Raw genomic sequence first — 14,362 nt, forward strand, 5'->3', positions numbered from 1 at the left:
CACTACCCACATGCACGCACACACACACACACACACACACAATAAGTTGGTGAGGTGATAGAATTTTTAATAGCTTGGTTTATTGTTTCTATGATGTACACATGTACAAAAAGATCGCACTGTATTTCATAATTGTAAACAATTACTATTTGTCCATTTTAAATGAATAAATAATGACAAAATTGGAAGAGACACACATGAACACACAGAAGGAGGATAGGTCTTTTTGTCCTCTGCCAAGGTAGCTGTCCACAATATAGCAGGTAGGCCATGGCCAGACAGGGCTTTGTAGACGCCTTCCCCATCTACAGAGCTGAGCCATTTGTTGTTTTAGCTACCCTATGTATGGTGATTGTTTGTAACAGCCTGAACTAAGACAATATACAGACTTAATCATATGATTAATTAACATTCCATAGCGTGAATTAGTTGTTCTATACAAAATTGTTATACATTTAAAAAAATTTAGCAAACAAGAAAAACTAACACTGATGTATACTGTTAAGAAAGGTCCCTGATCCCAGTAGGACCAAGAAGTCAAAGTGGGAAAGCCACCTTGGGTTGCTCAGCTGGTGGCTTTTTGCTATGCAGTGTCTCCATCCATCTCTCAGAGACATTTCTCAAATCTTCTTCCCATAGGAGGATAACATTCTATTGCCCAGAACATCTTGTGAGTTGAATATGGGGCACAGAGTGGATTTTCTGAAAATCTTGGGAAGATTTGAGAAATGTACTGCCTCATCTCAGATCCTTTCCGTCTTCCATTGTTATAATAAGATGCCAGTTTTGCTACTTGAACACCTCTGGTGACTTCAGACATCAATTCTGTATTTACCTTCCTTTAGCACATTTCCAGACAGATTCCCATATTCTCACTTATTGTGGGATCATCTCTTCTGCTCACAACCGATTCATCTCAGCATTTCCACAGACATCCAGTCTTTCAGTGAGGAAGAAGAATGTAAGCTTTGGTGTTAGAAAGACATGGGTTCAACTGCCAGCTTTTTCTCTTACTGTGTGAGGTTGTTCTACACTTTTCTTATCTGTATAATGGAGATAATCATGTCTACTCTACAGTTTGGTTCCAAAATTAAATTAGAAATGGATTATATAAAGTTCTTAGATTGAAACCAGACAGAAAGTTTCAACTAAACTGCTTCCTTTTTTGAGAAAGTGCCCGACTCCAAAGATAATGTGTTGACTGTCTGTGACAAATTAGTTACACCCATCACATTCATTATTAGAGCCCAATGACTGGTGAGAGAGGAAAAAGCAAAGAGTATTATTTGTCAACTATTTTGATTGTCATTCTCTCTTAGAAACACAAAGAAAACCTTATGTTGTAGGCCAATTCTTTGAGAAAAGAATTTAGGGAATATTAATCCTAGTCAAGAAAGGATTTACCTTGGCTTGAAGAGGACTTGGAGCCATGTATATAGATTTAAGAGAACACTAGTAAGTTATTAACTCTGCATAGGAGGATAACATTCTATTGCCCAAAACATATTGTGAGTTGAATATGGGGCACAGAGTGGATTTTCTGAAAATGTGACCTCACCACATTTCTACAAATTGCTTTAGAGATGTTGCTATCTCCTTTATTTCTTACTTTCTGTTTTTTGTATCTCTGTCTATAAGAATAAAATTACTGCTGTTTTTCAAAGAGTAGATATTGAAAAACATTAATATATCCTTTCAAATTGGGACATTCATCAATGGTCCCCTTTGGAGGGATGGCCGGCTATATAGCTCTATGATAGTGTACTATTTTGAAATATTAATATGTTTTCCTCCAATGTGTTCTTGCAATTTTTGGCTTTATTGCAGCATGACTTCCTAGGCATTTATCTACTCAAGGAAAAAATAATACAACAGGAAGAGCTGAACACTGGAATTTTTACTTGGCTATTGAGTTTTACAATTCAGACCATAGAAATGGATGTGAGTCCTGGGAAAAGACCACACAATACATTCTGTGGAAGGTTTGATACAAGTGCAATGCATCTCATTAAGATTACACAGGTGTCTCAGCACAGCAAAGATAGAGAAGAAGAGGAGGTGGAAAACTGATTTTGTTGATTTTTGAGAACTAAGAGTTTCCTGTGCTTAATCTAATCCCTGTCTGTTTTCCAGGTTAAGGAACAGAATCTGTGGCTGGGTCTGGGGGGATCTAATTGCAGAGGAGTCCAGTGTCTCATTTCCAGGTGATGTGTATAGGTAACCCCCAGACCATGAGTGACATGGTCATAACTAAGCTTTTTTATCACCTCAGATTGCCCTAAACCTATGATGTTTAGGACCAGTAATGTGACAGAGATGTGGAAAATGGCATTGGATAACATCAGGGTTTAAGGGTAGCAGACAATCCTTATGCTTTCATGTCAGAGGAGTGACAAGCTGGTCTGTGACCATCCTGGGGACAATCAACAACAGGGGGGTGTAGTAAGCTTCTTTGTTGGATGCCAAGGAACTGATGGAACTATTGTCATTTTTGAAGAGTATCCCCTCTATCTCTCTCCACTGTCTTGACACTATTTATTGAATACAGGTATTAGGGATCAGGTTTGCACACTTATTGAGATGGTTGTAATGCATTGCTACATTTGGGATAAAAAATGGAACTGATTTCTGCCCACCTTTTCACCATCTTCTCATGTCTCTTTCTCTCCCCTCCCTACACACCCTTCTTTCCTCTCTATCATAACCCAGGCACACCAGTCCTATTTCTATCACTCCATCACAGCATTCCTATTTTTGACTCAGAATCTCTGCTCTTGATGCTTCCTTTCCTGCAGTATCCCTCTACCTTTTAGGCTGCAGTCCCAAGCTCCCTCTTGGGAAGGCTGCTTTCTTGAACCACCTAGCTGAAGTAGCCCTTCCCAACCTCTAAATAAGTTTTTCCTGCTTTGAATTGTCCATAGTTCTCATTGCTGGCTGAAATTACCCTGTGTGTTTGTTCATGTATCTCCAATTTGAACACATGCTTCAGGAGATCAGGGGTGCAGTTATCTCCAGGGCTCTGAGATGAATCGCCTCAATTCTTCACATGTTTACATAGCACAAGGCCTCAAAACATGTATTAAGAGAAGTGCGGTGGTGCACACCTGTAACCCAACGACTCAGGAGGTTAAGGCAGGAGGATTGCAAGTTCAAAGCCAAAGCCAACACCAACTTCAGCAACTTAGTAAGACCCTGTCTAAAAATAAAAAATAAAACAGGTTGGGGATGTGGCTCAGTGGTTAAGTGCCCCCGGATTCAATCCTTGGTTGGGGGAGGAGAGGGAGGTGTGGGGGGATAAATGAAGCTATGACCTAACATTATTACTCTGGCTAGAACAGGGGAAAGGAATAGGAAAAAAATTTATATTCAGTATCCATAGTCCTTGAAAAAAAATCATTCTGATATTATCTCTAGATCCATGAATTGGCAGGAAAAAGATTCTAGTTGCCTTTTAGGTAAGTAAAAGCAATATCTAAAGTCGAGTAGTTTGCATTTTTGATATGCATTTTTAAATAATGGATAATGATGGTCTAGTACCTGGAACATACTAAACATGTATTTTTTACCACCTCCTGACCAGACTGGGTTAAATGCAGCCAGATGTTCTACTACAGTGTTGCTATTTCTATGGTTATGACATCTGTATTGTACAACCAAAGATCGTTTTCTCAGCTGTGCCTTCCCTGGACACTCAGCTCTGTTCCTTACATGTTTTTGCTTCTCTAGATTCAAACACAGTGCCTGAACAAAAGAAATAACTGGCAATTATTTTTGACCATTCCTTTGTGCAGAGAAAGATAAACTTCTATGCTGAGAGATTGTGGTTATTGCAGAGAATCAAGATGTAAAGAATATGAACACAGATCCTGCTTCAGAAAATGCACAGAATACGTACAGAAACACAGGCTAAATCTGTTTGTCAGTCTCGGCAATAACAATACAATAGTTGATTTACAATTGTCAGACAACAACTCATAGTTTGGCAAAGAATCTAGAAGTGAATGAGAAGACCTTCATTTGGTTACAGAGGTGGGCATCATGCTTGATGATACATTTCTAATTGATTGTGACTAACCAAAAGTATCACCGATTCTTATTAGAAATTTGAATTCAAAATGTGATGTCTCTTACAAATACTGTGGTAACCTTATTCTTTTATTGGAAACTTATTCTTCTGAAATATTAAAATTGACACTGTTACCTTTTGAAATATTAAAAAGAACTATAAGATTTCCAGGGAAATGTTTGACCTACAGAAAAAAAATCCTCCTAGAAATGAAAATTAAGCCTGTAAGATGCCCTTTAAGCCTTCTTTGCTCCTTATAGATCTTTTCAATATTTGCAAAGGTGCACTCTGTCTACTATTAGCCTGAGATTAACACAGGACTTTAATTGTAAACAAGAGTTTGGATTAAATTATCCATTAATTCATACAGTAAGTTTTTATTGAGACTCTAGTATGTGCCTGGCATAGGTCTTTACTTTGAGAATAATTTAATAACAAAGATGAAAGCAGGTAATGCAAGTAAGCAGAGATGTGACCAGGATGGTTTTAAGTAGGGAAAGCATATGGGAAAAATAAAGCAAGGTGTTTGGGGAAAGGGGATATATAACATGGGAGGGGGGTGGTCAAAGAAGATCTCCTGGTATGTTAATTTAGGAAGGGAATAGCTCATGTAGTTGAATAATGGGAAAACAGGAAAACAATCAACATATATATGTTTTAAGAAGAGAACATTGTGATAGCATGTTTACCATGAAAAAGGTTAGCCTGGGTCTCTATAAGCGGGCTTAGATAGCATTGACAAGAGAAATGAAATTCCCCCAAATATAATCACCTAGCAGGTTGGCATGGAATTCTGTGACTGACCATGTCCTGTAAAGGTACACTCATTATTAATAATGTAATGTTATATTTACTGGAATTTTGCAATAATGATGTTTGAGACATTAATTCACAGTCAATATTACCATTCCTTAAGAAAACATCTTCTGGTTTGAATTGATTTTACTATTGAGAAAAGAAGGATAATACAAAAATAAAATAAAAATAAGTAAGACACTACTATGTAACTACTGTCTAGTATAAAAGGAGGGGATGGAATTGTGGCTCAGAGGTAGAGCTCTTGCCTTGCACGAACCTTTTATGGTATTGTGTTACGTACAACTAAAAAAAAAATTAAAAAGGAAATTGTGTGACTTTTCATGAATAGGAATTAGTGAACCAATACTGAATGATTAAAATAAAGTCAAAGTCTACTACACAATATAAAAAAATAGATAAGAACAAACTTAAGAAATGTAAAATGAACTTCACATAACAAAACTGAAAAAAATTAAAATAGAATTGTCTTGTGAAATTAATCAACTTCAACTATAAATATGATCCTTCTAATTTTAAGTTGAATTTGTAACACCTCTGTTCCTAGTAATGCAATCAAACTTAATTTCAAGTGCACTATAATATTTCTTTTTAAAATTAAAGTAGGACCTGAAAAGGGTTATAGTCATATAGAGGTGGTTGATCTTTGGAGAATATTACATTTGAAAGTATGGATTTTGAGAAGGACAAATGAAAGGCCAACTACACCATAACTTCTAGGTGGATGGGGATGTTGCCTTTTGTTTTATGTGAAACCCATATGCTCCATGATAAGTGCATGTAAAAAATACCTGGTGATAGATGAAGAAATCAGTCTTTCAGAAAATGTTGACTGGTCCTATCTTATAGGAAATGTACTATGCTACACTCTGGGGATAGAAGTAAGCTTTTAAGAATCTTAACCATCTAATTGGAGAGGAAAACACATATGTGCACCCATCCTATGTACACAGACACACACACACAATCACAACCTGAAGTGTAACACTGTGTAATGTAACGAGGCATCAGTCCGTGGATGGATATAGGACCTGGTTTATTCAGGATGGATTCTTGTTGTCAAGGTGCCACTTTGCAAAGAGCCTTCCTTTCCTGTGGACCACACTCTTGACTAAAGCTGTAGTGGGTGAGGCCTGTCTATGCCAGGGGCTGATCTCTCAGTGGAAAACTTAAGATAAATACAACTGAAAGATTGGCATCTCATACTGTGAATTTAAATGTGGATGGTTTACCAAACAATTCAGATTTAAAAAAAAATCAATGAATTCACGTGATCTTGATGTCTTCTCATTAAAAAACTGGTGACATCCATAGCCAGCTGTGGTGAAGAGATGTTTTCTCTGTTAGTAGAATCCCTTTCTCTTGGATCTCTGATGTTGATTACTCTTTCACAGTATTTCCTTTCCTATCCTCTGTCTATCATGCCATGGTATAGTGGCTTAGATCCCCAGATGATGGAGTTAGACAGACTAGCCTAGCCTTGCCTTGAATGTGGCTCTATCCTTGCTTAATAGTGGTGAGACCAAGCAGGTTCATAAACTTTTACAAGCTTTAATTTACTTTCTTTATAATTAAGATGGCACAGTACTATAATGGGTTGAACAGTGTTCTCCAAAATTCAGGTAACTGTCCCAGTCACTAACTCATGAATGTGATCTTATTTGTGAAAAGGGTTTTTTTTTTTTTTGCAGGTGTAATTAATTTAACAATCTTGAGATAGGATCATCTTAGATTATGCAGATGGGATGTAAATCCAATGACAAATGTCCTTACAAGAAGCAGAAGGGGAGACATAGAAGAGGGAAGATGATGTGAAGACAGAGGCACAAACCAAAAAAGTCATGGAATATTGGCCAAATTAAATTATTATCTCATGTTCATGTATGAATTTGTAACAATTAATCCTACCATTATGTATAATTATAATGCACTAATGAAAACATGGGGAAAAAAAGAAGCTGTAGAATGCCAACCGTCACTGGAAGCTGGAAAAGGCAACGAATATTCCCCACTAGAGCCTCCAGCCCTTCTGGGAAGACCACCCTGCTGCAACGCTAATTTCTGGCTTTTGGTCCCTGGAAATGTGAGAAAAGAAATTTTTGTTGTTTTAAGATACTCAGTTTGTGGTCATTTGCTTTGGAAGCACTATCAAACCAATTACGAGACTCAAATCAGAAATTCATTGTGAGAACATGAATCAGTTGTACAACACATGACGAAGAGAGCACTGGGTGAAGTTCAGCTGTTACCATTACTGGAACAATCACCTTTTGTCCCTCGTGCCTGGTGTTCTTTCCTCCAGCTCCCACAACATCCCTTTGACTTTCCTTTGGAGAAATTTCTGATTTTTAATCTTGAATGAATGAGACATGGGTACAAAATGAGCGACACCCATTCTCCTAGGAGTCCTTAAGTGACTATGGTCTCAGGCTATCAGATCCAGAGATGTCCCATTTTTGTTCCATTCAGGAGGCTGTACTGTATTTGTATGCTTTTTTTCTCTTCAATTAAATCAAGAACTTAAACAGTGATTGATATGGAGAATAAGCTAAATTAATTAGGAGCTATTAATAGCATTTCAGTTTTATTTCCTAAGTAATTTTAGTCTAACTTTTTCATTGCTTACTAGATATTTCCACTTGATTATTTTGACATGGTTTCCCTCACAGTTTGTTTAAAAGAAAGCCATTTATATTTATATTCTTTAAAAGTTTCTTTTCATAATTATATCATTTTTTTACATAATCAGACTCCCATTCCTAGTCATCTTCAACTTCTCTTTTTGTCATGACTCATAGCCATCAATGTTATTCAAAATTCCTCAATGTGTGTTTTTTTTCCCCTCCCACTAGTCTGCCTAGTTCTGATTCACAATCTTTCAAACTGAGATTTATAAACTGAGATAAATATTTATACTGGTATTATAAACTGAGATAAATATTTAGCCGAATGCAAGATTTTTCTACACTCTTTATTTAGAATTCAGACTACTGAAGATAACCCAGTTGACTTTTCCTACTCTCTTCCAAGATAGATCTCCATGCTTTAGTCATAGCTGCACTAGCCCACAGGTACCCCATGGCAATTTCTGTTCTATTTACATGGTCCTCGTTGTATCCAAATCCCACCCATTTTTCCAGACCCAGACCTGACAAGGTACTTCATCATCCATTCTTGATGAGAAAACATTAGCCATTCTTGATGAGAAAGCATTAGCCATCCTTGATCTCTTTTCTATTGAACATTTTTGTGTTTGAGCATCTTCAGTATTAAGTAATTTAGATCTGAATTCTATATCACTTCCATAGTAAAAGCTAGCATTGTACAGATCATGGCACTTTAAAAATAAAGTTCTTGAGACTGGGTACCATGTAGCTCCTGTGGTTTCCCTAGGAGAATTCTAAGCACACAGGAGATGTCTCAGGTATACATTTTTTTTTTAGAGAGAGAGAGAGAGAGAGAGAGAGAGAGAGAGAGAGAGAAAGAGAGAATTTCAATATTTATTTATTTTTTTAGTTATTGGTGGACACAATATCTTTTGTATGTGGTGCTGAGGATTGAACCCGGGCTGCACGCATGCCAGGCCAGCGCGCTACTGCTTGAGCCACATCCTCAGCCCAAAAGTATACATTTTTTTAGGTTGCAAACAAGAAAAAACAAACAAACCATTTTTTAAAAGAAGGATCATTTGTTGGTTCACATAAATGTAAATGCAGAGGGAGAGCCAGCCTCATCACAGTGGGTCTCACCTGGCTCTCTAAGGATTTCTAGGTCTTGCGAGTCCTCTGTGAGTTGGCTTTAATTTCAGGTGGGTTGCCTCACTGATTTTAGGCATTATGTCTACTGTAATACACATTGTTCAAAAACTGAGAATAACTGAGGGAGCAGGGTTAGGTCACATTATCACGGCACACCAGTATCTGTGGCCAAGAATTGAAAGTACTGATTGGCTGATATTTGTCTCCTTGGAGTTGAATGTGGAAAGGCTTCCTCTAACCACATATGTCTACATAAATCAGAATATGGGAGGGCACAGGGGGCTTTAGATAGATAATGCCCACTCTGATAGAAATTCTGAAAATAACGGCTGCTTGAAATACCTGAAAAATTGACTAGTGCCATCCGTTAATTCTTATATGTGGTCATGAAATTCAACCCAAAATATGTTATTTGCATCATTAAAGGAGAGCCTAAAGTACTGAAACCTTTCATATATCAAATGAATTGTCTGACTAATACAGTTTCAAAATATTTGCTATCACAGCAGTTTTAGAATGACTGCCATAACAACACTTACTTGATAATCAATTAACTACTTAAGAGAATAACCACACTAATATGTTGCACATTAAATTTTCATGACTTGTAAGCTTTTATTAACTGCAACTTGCCATTTATTGAGAAGCATTTCCATGTATGGGATTGTTCCAAAGTGATAATCTGCCAGAAACTCATCTTAAAGATTTAATAAATACATTTTATTTTTAAAAGTATCACAAAATAATTGTCAAAATATGATGCAAATTAGGAAAGTAGTTTAAATTTTATGCAATTCTAGTATTTTCAAATTCCTGTGCTAATGTCTTATATAAGCTTTAATAATTGTTGCTGAGTTAAAAAATATATTGCTAAAGGATAAATGCCAGAAAAAACTCATATTCAATTTTTGTTTTCTAATTTGTATCACTTCAACATATTGCCTTATTAAAACAGCCTGGTGGGCTGGGGATGTGGCTCAAGCAGTAGTGCGCTTGCCTGGCATGCATGCGGCCTGGGTTCAATCCTCAGCACCACATACAAATAAAGATGTTGTGTCCGCCGAAAACTAAAAAAATAAATATTAAAAAATTCTCTCTCTCTCTCTCTCTTAAAAAAAAAAAAAAACAGCCTGGCATGGTGGTGCACACCTGTAATCTCAGCAGCTTGGGAGCCTGAGGCAGGAGGATCACAAATTTGAGGTCAACTTCACCACCTAAACAACTTAAGATATCCTGTCGCTAAATAAAATATAAAAGGATTGGGGATGTGGTTCAGTGGTTAAGCACCCCTGGTTTCAATGTCCGGTACTATACACACACACACACACACACACACACTCACACACACTCACATACACACACACACACACACATCCCAGATTAATGCATATATTATCACAGAAGAATATTGTATTTGGGGGTTACATCTGTATCTTTGCAAGTGATCACAATATTAAGAGATATTTTGATTGGGATGAGATATAAAACTCAGAAACTTTTACTAAAAAATGCCTTTTAAGAATGTTGTCTTTCAGAGGCAATGAAGAGACTTTTGAAGCAATAGGATCATAAGCTGAAGGCCAGCATCAGCAAAGTAGTGAAACCTTGTCTCCAAAGAAAAGGCTGGGGTTGTAGGCTAAGCGGTAAAATACCCAGTGTGTGGCGGAGGGAACACAACCTCCCAAGAGCACCTTTAAAAATCTTTCAACTGAAAAAAGTGAAGTTCTACTTTAGTCAACTTCTATGCTGTTAGTTCCTTCTGTCTTCCCCCCCCCCAATTATAACTATACTGGACATTCCATATTTGATAAGCCCTAATTCTCAGTTCAAATCACACACACACACACACACACATATGTATAAATATGTATTTCTTTTTTTTTTTCTCCTAGCCAAGTCTTGAAGGATATGGGATGGAAAACAAAAAGAGGTCAAGAGCCAGGGACACACACCTCCTCTTGGCAGAGTGTGTAATGAGACAGGATGTCCTGGAAGAAGGTCCAGTCCCTAAGGCACAGCAAAGCAATTGCCCCAAGAGTTCTTCTTCTAGATTATAGAGGGATTTTGGACAACAAGTTCCTCTTTTATAATTAAAAAAAAAAAACTCCAATTAATGTACAACAAATCAGTCTTAACTAAGGAATATGGAGGGAAATTTGCAGTCGTATTACAAGTCCCAGAAAACATTCAAGGATTAAGGTGCTTAGTTTTGGGGGAACCCAGTAGAGAAAAACAACAAGTAAGGAGAAGTAATAAGAAAGAGGAAAAAAGTAGCAGTAGCCAAGGGAGAGAAATCAGCGTGCACTGAGTGACTAATCATAAATACTATTCAGTTAAGAAAATGGAAGGGCTCTGACTTTCACAGGGTATAGCCCCAAATATGCTCCAGCTGAGAGTGAGGTTGTCATCATTTGAGCTGCTGTACTGTTGAGAAGTGATTTGGGTGTAGACAGTAAGTCCCTTGTCAACCTGATGCTGTTTGTAACCTTTAAGGGACACATTTCCCCACAGCTTGTTCTAAGGAGAGTGATTTAGAAATAGCTGTGCCCTCTTCAGGCCTTGGGATGAAAGGGTCTGATAGCAGGTTCCATCAATCTGCCTGAATGCAGGGAAGCGCTTGGGTCTGGGAAAGAGGAAAGAAAGCAGGAAGAAGGGGTATTTTTGAAGTGTATGTGTGGGAGGAATAAAAAATCTAGAATCCTGGTTGTGGTGGTAAAGATAACAAGGGAAAATGGAGACAGTAGTTGAGGGTAAATAAGAGGTTGAAGCAAGAGAGCTACTATAGAGAGAACCTGGCTGAAGAAGATTAGCACTTCATGAGAGAGGGCTTTGTCCGAATCCCACACAAGCCAAGAGGAGGGAAAGCTGCACAGAATTGAATGGAGGGAAAGCAAAGGGAAAGGAGAACAAAAGGTTTCTGCAGATGGGTCTCTTCTCTGAGAGAGGGGGGGAGCTGTCTGGCCTCAGCCCTGGGTAGCGCTTCACACCTAAGAAGTGGAAAGGAAGTGAAGCTTCTGAGAATTGAAACTAAAATTTCACAAACATGGAGCCAGTGCAGCTGAACATAGAAATATATTCTAATACTTAAGCACAGAGCAACTAGAAAATGCAGCTTCTGAAACCTGGAAAGCAGAAAAACCTGGTCTTAATAGGAATCAAAAGCTGGATACAGGAATAAAATTTATTTTAGACCTAGGTCCTGGATTTAGGATTTTTAAGTGGGTGAAAATAGAAGGGGCCTTCTGGGCAGGATTACCATCAGAATAAGGTTTTACAAAACTGCATATGAAAGACATTTACAGGATGACAGATTGGACATTCTAACACCTAGTGTATGTCAAATACTGAATCTTCCCAACTGCAGGGAATAGGCAGGACACTGCCCTGATAGTTGCTAGTTTTCCAAACGAGGAAAGGGAAATTGCAGGGTCACAGAGCACAGAGCTAATAAAGCAACTTAGATGATTTTCTTTGGAATTATGAATACTTTTGTTCAAGTCCCTGCTATATTAGTTACTGGCCCTGTCACTTTGAACAAATTGCTTAACCTCTCTGTGCTTTAGTTTAATTAGCTCTAAAATGGGTAGCATGAGATTTTATTGGATTGTTATGAAGACGGAAAAAAACTAATGCATATAAAACTTGGTTCTATGCCCAGCAAATGACAGGTTAAGTGATCTAAAGAACAGGATGATGCTACTGTCATTACTGTAGGAATAGTGTTGAAAATGTAGCATCAGACCAGGATGGGGAGCTTCACACTCCTGCTTCAGGCTCTTTCTACCAAACCATGAGGCTAAACATAAGACCTGGATTGGAAATTTTTCATGGAAGTGATTTCATGGAAGTGATTGAAAGATGAGAGAGTGTCAGGACCTGAAAAGAAATATGAGAAGTTGTTTTTTTTTTTGGAAAGATGTGGGAAAGTTTTCAAGGGGTGGGGGCAAGGGTGATAGAAATAGTCCTACAAGTATCCAGAGTGTGATTTGCAGATTTAAATATTTGCCAGTGTCTGAAGTGAGCTTGATCACTATTTATTTTCAGGTATATGTTAAATCTGGCATATAATTGTAATAAATTATTCAACCTATTTTATGTTTCTGTTTATTAAGACAAGTGAAAACTCGTGCATTTGTGAGTGTTGGTGGGGATATGTGTAAAATGCATTATAATTATTACAACTAGACAAAGAAATTTTCCCATTTGACACATTTTTAAGAGCAAAGCAATCGAAAAACGATTACTATTTAAAATGTTATTGCAAGGTAAAGGAGATTTCAACATCCGAACATCTGTGTGCTTATTAGAAAGTTAACAACACTCATTTTGTTTTCACACACCTGTGGTTTCTATCATTCTTTTGGTTCTTCTCAGCTTTTTTGACAATCTTCATCTTTTCTAGCATCGTGAATCCAAGCATCCCAAATTCATCTTTTTCATTATATCTGTAGTAAGATGTGAAAGATATAAAAGAAAAGATAACCACTGAAATCTCTGGCATTTGAGATTATATAAATACAGTTGAAAACTCACAGTCCAAACTGTGACTCATCAGTGTACACAATACCATCCATGTTACTAGTTTCACTGGAATTTACTAAAGATGTTTAGGAAATGCTCATTAGGTTGAGTTATGTTATACACACAAACACAACCTCATGTGTGTTAAAATGAGTAAAGGGAAACTTGATATGTTTTGGTTCCTGAAGAAATGCTAAGAATGAGTTTTCCAATGTAAAATTAAGAGAAAGGGAGAAAAGGGGTCCCTTTAATTGAAAGGAGAGTGGGCCAAGGAGGACAGATGGTAAAAACAGTGGAAGATGCTTTCTTCTCAAAAACTAGTGTCTCAAAAACTTGGAAACTTTGGAGCTGGGGTTGTTGCTCAGTGGTAGAGCACTTGCTTATCACATGTGAGACACCTGGTTTGAACCTCAGCACCACATAAAAATAAATAAATAAAATAAAGGTATTACATCCATCTACAACTAAAAAAAAAAAAACTTAAAAAATTTTAAAAACTTGAAAACTTTGAACCTATAGAGATTTTGAACCTATAGTGATTTTGAACCTATAGTGATTTTTCTCTTAAAAGTAGATGACATTAATATAAATAATCCACAAATCAGAAGTCTTGCTCATTCTTCTCTATTCCAGGGAACAGTGTTAAGAAACAGCTGTGCTGTGAAACATGAAGATTAAAAGCTCATCTAGAAAGGAGGGAAGTTAACTACTTTAAAGAATGAAATAAACCTAAATGGTTGCTGAAGTGACTCCTAGAATGCACTGATTTTTAAAAAATCCTCTTGATATATAAATTGTATTAGAAATAACAAAATGAGATAAATACCTGTAAGTCAAGGTTCAGGTGACATGGGGATAAAGAGTGCAGTTAAGGACACAGAGAGCCTCCTCAAGTCCTGGAGCACTTATGGTGATCAGTCAATAGGACTAAAACTGACACAGGGGAAGAGAAATTCTGACTAAGAGGAAGTTCTTCAGAACCTTATTCAAGAGCAAGAAAAAGGTGGGAGGGGAAAAGGTGTTCATGCCACATCAAAGTCTGCAGAAGCAGCACAGGTCAGGAAGTAGGTTTTTGATGGGATTGATGGCGGGGGTGGTGCTTTCTGGTGTTATTTTCTGGTGTTTTCCAAAGTTAACATTTTGGATTCTATGCACTAAGTACAAGTACTAATGGAGAATTCGGTTTCTGGTGGTAGATAAA

The 14,362-nt window shown here is 37.3% G+C and overlaps 1 long non-coding RNA gene across 4 annotated transcripts in view; it reads right to left on the reverse strand.

Annotated features, from left to right (window-relative positions):
• The window catches only part of LOC125618520, a 39,332-nt gene extending 25,210 nt beyond the window's left edge, over positions 1–14,122 (reverse strand). For all 4 annotated transcript variants that reach the window (XR_007349857.1, XR_007349855.1, XR_007349856.1 and 1 more), the window contains exons 1-2: positions 13,988–14,122; positions 12,981–13,085 (exon numbers count right to left, since the gene is read on the reverse strand). This is a non-coding gene — a long non-coding RNA (uncharacterized LOC125618520). The remainder of the gene's footprint in view (positions 1–12,980; positions 13,086–13,987) is intronic.
• Between the last annotated feature and the right edge of the window lie 240 nt (positions 14,123–14,362).

This window comes from Marmota marmota, unplaced genomic scaffold (genome assembly GCF_001458135.2).
Source record: "Marmota marmota marmota unplaced genomic scaffold, marMar, whole genome shotgun sequence".
Lineage (NCBI taxonomy): Eukaryota > Metazoa > Chordata > Mammalia > Rodentia > Sciuridae > Marmota > Marmota marmota.